Raw genomic sequence first — 10,089 nt, 5'->3', positions numbered from 1 at the left:
GTTGAAGAGCACATCACAATGCATAATTGTTGAAGAGCACGACACAATTCATGATTGTTGAAGAGCACGACACAATGCATGATTGTTGAAGAGCACGACGAAATGCATGATTGTTGAAGAGCACGACGAAATGCATGATTGTTGAAGAGCACGACGAAATGCATGATTGTTGAAGAGCACGACACAATGCATGATTGTTGAAGAGCACGACACAATGCATGATTGTTGAAGAGCACATCACAATGCATCGCTGTTGAAGAGCACATCACAATGCACGCCTGTTGAAGAGCACATCACAATGCATGCCTGTTGAAGAGCACATCACAATGCACGCCTGTTGAAGAGCACATCACAATGCATGCCTGTTGAAGAGCACATCACAATGCACGCCTGTTGAAGAGCACATCACAATGCATAATTGTTGAAGAGCACGACACAATTCATGATTGTTGAAGAGCACGACACAATGCATGATTGTTGAAGAGCACGACACAATGCATGCCTGTTGAAGAGCACATCACAATGCATGCCTGTTGAAGAGCACATCACAATGCATGCCTGTTGAAGAGCACATCACAATGCATGCCTGTTGAAGAGCACATCACAATGCATAATTGTTGAAGAGCACGACACAATTCATGATTGTTGAAGAGCACGACACAATGCATGATTGTTGAAGAGCACGACACAATGCATGCCTGTTGAAGAGCACATCACAATGCATGCCTGTTGAAGAGCACATCACAATGCATGCCTGTTGAAGAGCACGACGAAATGCATGATTGTTGAAGAGCACGACACAATGCATGATTGTTGAAGAGCACGACACAATGCATGATTGTTGAAGAGCACGACACAATGCATGATTGTTGAAGAGCACATCATAATGAATGCCTGTTGTAGAGCACATCACAATGCATAATTGTTGAAGAGCACGACACAATGCATGATTGTTGAAGAGCACGACACAATGCATGCCTGTTGAAGAGCACATCACAATGCATGCCTGTTGAAGAGCACGACGAAATGCATGATTGTTGAAGAGCACGACACAATGCATGATTGTTGAAGAGCACGACACAATGCATGATTGTTGAAGAGCACGACACAATGCATGATTGTTGAAGAGCACATCACAATGCATGTCTGTTGAAGAGCACATCACAATGCACGCCTGTTGAAGAGCACATCACAATGCATGCATGTTGAAGAGCACATCACAATGCATAATTGTTGAAGAGCACGACACAATTCATGATTGTTGAAGAGCACGACACAATGCATGATTGTTGAAGAGCACGACGAAATGCATGATTGTTGAAGAGCACGACGAAATGCATGATTGTTGAAGAGCACGACACAATGCATGATTGTTGAAGACACGACGAAATGCATGATTGTTGAAGAGCACGACACAATGCATGATTGTTGAAGAGTACGACACACTGCATGATTGTTGAAGAGCACATCACAATGCATCCCTGTTGAAGAGCACATCACAATGCACGCCTGTTGAAGAGCACATCACAATGCATGCCTGTTGAAGAGCACATCACAATGCATAATTGTTGAAGAGCACGACACAATTCATGATTGTTGAAGAGCACGACACAATGCATGATTGTTGAAGAGCACGACACAATGCATGATTGTTGAAGAGCACGACACAATGCATGATTGTTGAAGAGCACGACACAATGCATGATTGTTGAAGAGCACGACACAATGCATGATTGTTGAAGAGCACGACACAATGCATGATTGTTGAAGAGCACATCACAATGCACGCCTGTTGAAGAGCACATCACGATGCATGCGTGTTGAAGAGCACATCACAATGCATGCCTGTTGAAGAGCACATCACAATGCATAATTGTTGAAGAGCACGACACAATTCATGATTGTTGAAGAGCACGACACAATGCATGATTGTTGAAGAGCACGACGAAATGCATGATTGTTGAAGAGCACGACACAATGCATGATTGTTGAAGAGCACGACACAATGCATGATTGTTGAAGAGCACGACGAAATGCATGATTGTTGAAGAGCATGACGAAATGCATGATTGTTGAAGAGCACGAAACAATGCATGATTGTTGAAGAGCACGACAAAATGCATGATTGTTGAAGAGCACGACACAATGCATGATTGTTGAAGAGCACGACGAAATGCATGATTGTTGAAGACACGACGAAATGCATGATTGTTGAAGAGCACGACACAATGCATGATTGTTGAAGAGCACGACACAATGCATGATTGTTGAAGAGCACATCACAATGCATCCCTGTTGAAGAGCACATCACAATGCACGCCTGTTGAAGAGCACATCACAATGCATGCCTGTTGAAGAGCACATCACAATGCACGCCTGTTGAAGAGCACATCACAATGCATAATTGTTGAAGAGCACGACACAATTCATGATTGTTGAAGAGCACGACACAATGCATGATTGTTGAAGAGCATGACACAATGCATGCCTGTTGAAGAGCACATCACAATGCACGCCTGTTGAAGAGCACATCACAATGCATAATTGTTGAAGAGCACGACACAATTCATGATTGTTGAAGAGCACGACACAATGCATGATTGTTGAAGAGCACGACACAATGCATGCCTGTTGAAGAGCACATCACAATGCATGCCTGTTGAAGAGCACGACGAAATGCATGATTGTTGAAGAGCACGACACAATGCATGATTGTTGAAGAGCACGACACAATGCATGATTGTTGAAGAGCACGACACAATGCATGATTGTTGAAGAGCACATCATAATGCATGCCTGTTGAAGAGCACATCACAATGCATAATTGTTGAAGAGCACGACACAATGCATGATTGTTGAAGAGCACGACACAATGCATGCCTGTTGAAGAGCACATCACAATGCATGCCTGTTGAAGAGCACATCACAATGCACGCCTGTTGAAGAGCACATCACAATGCATAATTGTTGAAGAGCACGACACAATTCATGATTGTTGAAGAGCACGACACAATGCATGATTGTTGAAGAGCACGACGAAATGCATGATTGTTGAAGAGCACGACGAAATGCATGATTGTTGAAGAGCACGACACAATGCATGATTGTTGAAGAGCACGACACAATGCATGATTGTTGAAGAGCACGACACAATGCATGATTGTTGAAGAGCACATCATAATGCATGCCTGTTGAAGAGCACATCACAATGCATAATTGTTGAAGAGCACGACACAATGCATGATTGTTGAAGAGCACGACACAATGCATGATTGTTGAAGAGCACATCACAATGCACGCCTGTTGAAGAGCACATCACAATGCATGCCTGTTGAAGAGCACATCACAATGCATAATTGTTGAAGAGCACGACACAATTCATGATTGTTGAAGAGCACGACACAATGCATGATTGTTGAAGAGCACGACGAAATGCATGATTGTTGAAGAGCACGACGAAATGCATGATTGTTGAAGAGCACGACGAAATGCATGATTGTTGAAGAGCACGACACAATGCATGATTGTTGAAGAGCACGACACAATGCATGATTGTTGAAGAGCACATCACAATGCATGCCTGTTGAAGAGCACATCACAATGCACGCCTGTTGAAGAGCACATCACAATGCACGCCTGTTGAAGAGCACATCACAATGCACGCCTGTTGAAGAGCACGACGAAATGCATGATTGTTGAAGAGCACGACACAATGCATGATTGTTGAAGAGCACGACACAATGCATGATTGTTGAAGAGCACGACACAATGCATGATTGTTGAAGAGCACGACACAATGCATGATTGTTGAAGAGCACGACACAATGCATGATTGTTGAAGAGCACGACACAATGCATGCCTGTTGAAGAGCACGACACAATTCATGATTGTTGAAGAGCACGACACAATGCATGATTGTTGAAGAGCACGACACAATGCATGCCTGTTGAAGAGCACATCACAATGCATGCCTGTTGAAGAGCACATCACAATGCATGATTGTTGAAGAGCACATCACAATGCATGCCTGTTGAAGAGCACATCACAATGCATGCCTGTTGAAGAGTACATCACAATGCATGCCTGTTGAAGAGCACATCACAATGCATGCCTGTTGAAGAGCACATCACAATGCATGCCTGTTGAAGAGCACATCACAATGCATGCCTGTTGAAGAGCACGTCTGAGGCTTCCCAAGGTGACATGCACATGTCAGCTGATCAGATCCTCGACAGTAATGAGTGTAATTGAATTAACGGCGAGGACTCGGAGTAGGAGGAACGAGGGACTGTTCAAATTGCCCAATCTTCCTCACAGTGGTGGCTCGGCTGGCGGGGTGCCCGAGCACTGCGGTTGTCACAGCGGAGTCGTGTCGCCTTGTTCAATTTCAAAGCACCATCACCATCTATTAGCCCCTTATTTACTGGCAATCAACTCGGTTTCCGCTAGGTCTTAAATTTCCTTCAATTATCATTTTGGGAAAAAAATATTTTCTCCCTTTACTCAACAACAGCTACCTGTATTTATTTATTTTATTTCCATCTGACGTCAAGCTTACTGGAAGCCGTTGACAAAGGCACATCACCTGCACACCATTGCACCTGCAATTGAACATAAAAGTCTTACAAGGGGCGTTAACAATGGTCGATGAAAGAGATACCTTCATCACAGAGAAGGCAAAAGGTATGCCAAAGCAGCTTCAGGACAAGGGAATGCACTTGGTCGTTTGCCAATACCTCCCCAGGGGTAGGCGTTTTGAAACAGGTTCCAATACACCTCACTTATTGAAATCAACACAGATCTGTGTGGGAAATAAAAGGTGTTTTGGGAAAATCATATCTCCATGTTGGCCTCCAATGCAGGGTGCTGCCTCCAAATTTTCCGCATGGCCATCACCTGTCGTGAGCTCAGATTGGGGTGTTCAAGGTCTTCATCGAACGTGCCATTGATTATGGCTTCTCTGTTTGGGCTAGGGATGGTGGCTGGTGCTCCCTTTCTTGCCTCCATTTGTGCCACGGATTCAAAGACCCTCCAGGTAAGTGACGTCTCGCAGCATGGTGTACCTCTCACTCACCACAGGTGGGTTGGTGGCCTTGCAGTCTTTTTTTAGATCCTCGTGGAGGATCTCTAAGTCTTACTCACATTGTTGTTCTTGTGGACTTTTTTGTTTCACAGCCTACAGTTTTCATCGAAACTTCCTGAAACATGGCATATATATATATATATATATATATATATATATATATATATATATATATATATATATATATATATATATATATATATATATGTAAAAATATCCTGCGCAGACAGTAACGATCTCCGATTTTGAAAATTCCTCCTAGAAAAAAAGTTATGACGTCAAAATATCTCCGCTAATAGAAATCGCCTAAAAAATTATCTCCGAAACTAGGCAAGCTTTTTGAATTCTGTTTGTGGGAATCGAACAGGGCATTAGCAGAGATGAATTACCGCACAATATGATACATCACTATGACATCATATCAATTTTTATGACGTCATTATTAAGAGGACTAGGATCTTAGCTCATTTGAGCTTGTTTTCTCCCTTCTGATCTTGCTCCTCCTGTCGTTCCACTTATCTGCCCAACCCCTATCCCAGTGGGTCACAAATGTTCAACTGGGAATGCTTCCCTTCTTATACTTCCCAATTCTAGATTCAATGCTCACCTCCATTCATTCATTGATTCATTCACCTTTTTCATGTATATGAACCATCTCTTTGAGTCATTCTCATCTTTCCAGGAATATTTTTGCCTCAATGGGAAGATTGTAGACTGTAGAGTATGATTTTCTGACATGTTTTGGTTTTTGGTGTGTCCTTATACCCTGGCAGCCCATAGGTTGTTGGCTTTTAATGTCACTATTAGAGCTGGCAGGATGACCAAGAGAGGTCCAACCTTGGTTCGAATCCCGACCCAGCTATAAACCGTCATCGCAGGATGATTCATCAATGTGTGTGCCATCCCTCGGATGGAAGTTTAGCCGGGCATCCCGTCCACCGGCATGAGTTAATGTGCGTTAAAGATCCCACAGCGTCCTTCGTGAAAAGCAGGCAAGCTATCGCCGGCACCGTGAACAAATTACAAATTCATGCATGGTGATGCAACCAGCAATCACAGCCTACGCATTAAACTAATGATTGTTCACGAATGCAGCAGGGTGAAAGATTTACATCCTGGAAGCTTCTGGGACCCCAAGATCGTTTCATCATCAGCTCGAAAAGGACCATCCATGTCATTTATTTGATTTTGTCCGTTTAGAACCCAGCCCGCTCATTAACGACCATCAGGAATTGGGTCATCTGCCTGCTGCTCCAGATGATTTGGCCTGCACGTGATGCCAGTCCACATAATGTGGTTGACTGCTAAAAAAAACAACCACCAGGACAAGCTAGGGATGTGCCCTCAAACATCAGCTATGATGTGACAGCGTGGCACACAAATGATGGATAACTTCAACCTCACCGAGATCCATATTAATCTTCCAAGTACAACTCTACTTTCAATACATACTGTCATCAGCTACGTCACCATAAGCACCCAACACCAATAGGAGAGAGGGATAACAAATAGAATGATACACAGATTAAGGTAATAATAACCAAGGTCGAGGTGAAAATCCTGATTTAAAGAACAATACACAATGCAACAATAGAAACACGTCTATGTGGCTAATTTTGTCACATTATTGTTTTCAAAAACAATGCAATGACGTCATTGTTGTGCTAAAGACAATAATTATGCACTTAGAGCATAAGATGAGGGTCATGACCTTACACACACACACACACACACACACACACACTCTGATGTAGAGCTGCTGTTGTATTGATTGAAACACGGAGGAATGTACACCTATTGTTCTTCTTCTTTAAATGGACACAATTGTTCTCACGTTCTTGTGGGGTTGGGAAGTTTGGCCCAATTCATTCACGAACCGACTGTCCAGGTCTGACGTTCGACTAAAGTTCGTGCCTGGATTTGTAATTTGGCGAGGATGCCGGCGATAGCTCATCTGCTCTTCATGAAGCATACCATGGGATGTTCACATCAACCATCTAATGCCAGAAGATGGGACGCCCGGATTAGCGTCCATCCGAGGGATGGCACAGACATTCATGACTCACTCTGCCTTTGAAACACCAGGGTGACAGTTTACAGCTGGGACGGGAGTCGAACCCAGGTGAGACAGATCACAGGTGAATGTCCTTACCTCGAGGCCATCCTGCCTGACCCCTGCAGCATGTACTACACACTCGGTTTTGAAGAGTTTTCTTGATGCTCATTTTATTATTAACTCGCAAATACAATCTGTCACTTCGCTGATGGGAAGAGGGAGTCAGGGAGGGGGGAGGGGAGGAGAGGGAGTGAGGGGTGGGGGAGCATGGAAGGGGAGATATAAAGTGGGGGAGAGTGAGGAAGAAGGGAGAGCAAGGCCTTACCTCACCAAGGAGGCATGAGGAGAGGGGAAGGCAGTGTGACGGGAAGGGAAGGAAGTGTGAGGGGAGGGTGGGGCAGTGTGAGGGGAAGGGAAGGAAGTGTGAGGGGAAGGGAAGGAAGTGTGAGGGGAAGTGAAGACAGTGTAATGGGAAGTGAAGGAATTGTGAGGGGAGGGTGGGGCAGTGTGAGGGGAAGGAAAGGAAGTGTGAGAAGTGAAGACAGGGTGAGGCAGTGTGAGGGGAGGGTGGGGCAGTGTGAGGGGAAGGGAAGGAACTGTGACGGGAAGGGAAGGGAGTGCGAGGAGGAGGGGAGGAAGTGTGAGGCGAAGGGAAGGAAGTTTGAGGGGAACTAAAGGAAGTGTGAGGTGAAGTGAAGGCAGTGTGAGGGGACGGAGAGGCAGTGTGAGGGGAATGTAAGGAAGTGTGAGGGAAGTGAAGGCAGTGTGAGGGGAAGTGAAGGCAGTGTGAGGGGAATGGAAGGAAGTGTGAGGGAAGTGAAGACAGTGTAATGGGAAGTGAAGGCAGTGTAATGGAAGTGAAGGCAGTGTAATGGGAAGTGAAGGAAGTGTGAGGGGAGGGAGAGGCAGTGTGAGGGGAATGGAAGAAAGTGTGAGGGAAGTGAAGGCAGTGTAATGGGAAGTGAAGGAAATGTGAGGGGAAGTGAAGGCAGTGTGAGGGGAGGAGAGTGATTGCAGCGGTAGGCAGCATACTCAGGTGTTGTGTACCTGCAGAAAAACTGGTACTTGGGGAGGATGGGGGGAGAGAATAGGAAGAACAGAGAGTGCAAACAAATTTCATAACCCTACGTGGGATAATGGCTTTCGGAATTGATTTTGCGTGAACGGTACGATTTTGAAGGTTTTTCGGTTGTTGCTAGGGAACCAAAGCGTCCTTAGCAACCATCACAATTTCCAAAGCACGATGTCATAAGATGTACCTACCACCCGAGTTTGGCCAAAATCCGCCAACGTTTACTACCAATTATGCTGATGACAAACGAGCAAACAGACAGAATTACTGACAATAAGGGTCACCTATTTCGGCGACCCAACAAGCCGGTAGGCGACATGGGTGGTCACTAAACTAAGGTGAATTTGAAATATGTAGATAAGAGAAAATCAGATGGCATTTTTGGTGTTCGTTGTTCCATATAGGAACATGACAAGCAACTGTCCATTCATCATTTGTGTTCGATTCCCTAACCCTACGTTAGGGAATCCCAACGCGAACGTTGGGGTGAAAGCATATAGTAATATAATTGCATACTTGTCATACAGTTTTTGACGGATCGGGCTGAAAATTTTTCACAAAGAGGTTGATTATAGCACGCATAAAAGCCTGGAAGCCGATTTTTGATTTTCGAAAAAAAAATATTGTTCGGATATTTTTCTTAAATTTCAAAGTCCCGTTGTTAGGCAACGGTGGCGTCCATAGCAACGGTGCTCAAAAGCATCCAACTAGATCCTGGTATGAACCTACCAGTCAAGTTTCATCAAAATCGGTTGACTCCTCTGGCCTCCAGAGCTGTCCATTACATACAAACAAACAGACAGACATACAGACAGAGGGAAAACCTGAGAATAAGGGTAGTCTCGCGACCACCCAACAAACAGGTGAAAACGTAACCTCCATCCACCTTTGATGGCAGAGGTAATATTTTTAGTGCTGCTAAACGACGATTCTTTTTCTGATCAATGAATGTTCTGATTCATGTTCAAAATATAACATTCAATTGAAATTAAGTTGTTCGTCAATCATAAACTGACGTTTGTAGATGGACAGATGGACAGACAGACAGACAAAGTGGAACAAATTGTTCAACCGTGCTTTTCACTTCGCATGCACGGGGTGAAAAGGCACGCATTCACTCTTCCTCCATGGGATAGCTGAGTTCGTAGCTCACAGAGTCTGTGCGCTAGTAAAATCAAGTTGGGAGCTCTTGGGTAAACACGAATTGCAAGTAGAGACCTGGAATAGATGGATGCATCAAATAGGTGGCCCCATCGCCTGGCGAAGATGAACGATGAATGTGCGTGCACCTCCGTGGAAACATCATCTCATTCTATGTATACATGTATAGCAATGAAGGTACTCACGGAGCCTGCAGGTAACCTTGTTTTTAACTCTCTTTGTAAAAAAAAAAAATCGCAAGCTTACAATGGAAGGAAGGCAGTTGACAAATTGCACTCACTCTAGAGTTTAACGAACAAGCGCTGGATAAATGGTTCTCTCTCTCTCTCTCTCTCTCTCTCTCTCTCTCTCTCTCTCTCTCTCTCTCTCTCTCTCTCTCTCTCTCTCTCTCTCTCTCTCTCTCTCTCTCTCTCTCTCTCTCTCTCTCTCTCTCTCTCTCTCTCTCTCTCTCTCTCTCTCTCTCTCTCTCTCTCTCTCTCTCTCTCTCTCTCTCTCTCTCTCTCTCTCTCTCTCTCTCTCTCTCTCTCTCTCTCTCTCTCTCTCTCTCTCTCTCTCTCTCTCTCTCTCTCTCTCTCTCTCTCTCTCTCTCTCTCTCTCTCTCTCTCTCTCTCTCTCTCTCTCTCTCTCTCTCTCTCTCTCTCTCTCTCTCTCTCTCTCTCTCTCTCTCTCTCTCTCTCTCTCTCTCTCTCTCTCTCTCTCTCTCTCTCTCTCTCTCT

At 44.6% G+C, this 10,089-nt stretch overlaps 1 protein-coding gene across 1 annotated transcript in view; it reads left to right on the top strand.

The window, feature by feature from the left end:
• Positions 1-4,100: 4,100 nt before the first annotated feature.
• Positions 4,101-10,089, top strand: part of LOC147025523 (protein FAM200C-like) — a 10,576-nt gene continuing 4,587 nt past the window's right edge. The window contains exon 1 of the mRNA XM_085886532.1: positions 4,101-5,036. The gene's annotated coding sequence lies outside the window, so the exon portion shown is untranslated. The remainder of the gene's footprint in view (positions 5,037-10,089) is intronic.

This window comes from Eptatretus burgeri, chromosome 6 (assembly GCF_056783735.1).
Source record: "Eptatretus burgeri isolate ZD-2024b chromosome 6, Ebu_testis_v1, whole genome shotgun sequence".
Taxonomy (NCBI): Eukaryota; Metazoa; Chordata; class Myxini; order Myxiniformes; family Myxinidae; genus Eptatretus; species Eptatretus burgeri.
Note: the sequence above shows the minus strand (reverse complement) of the source record. Positions and strands in the feature narration are given on the sequence as shown.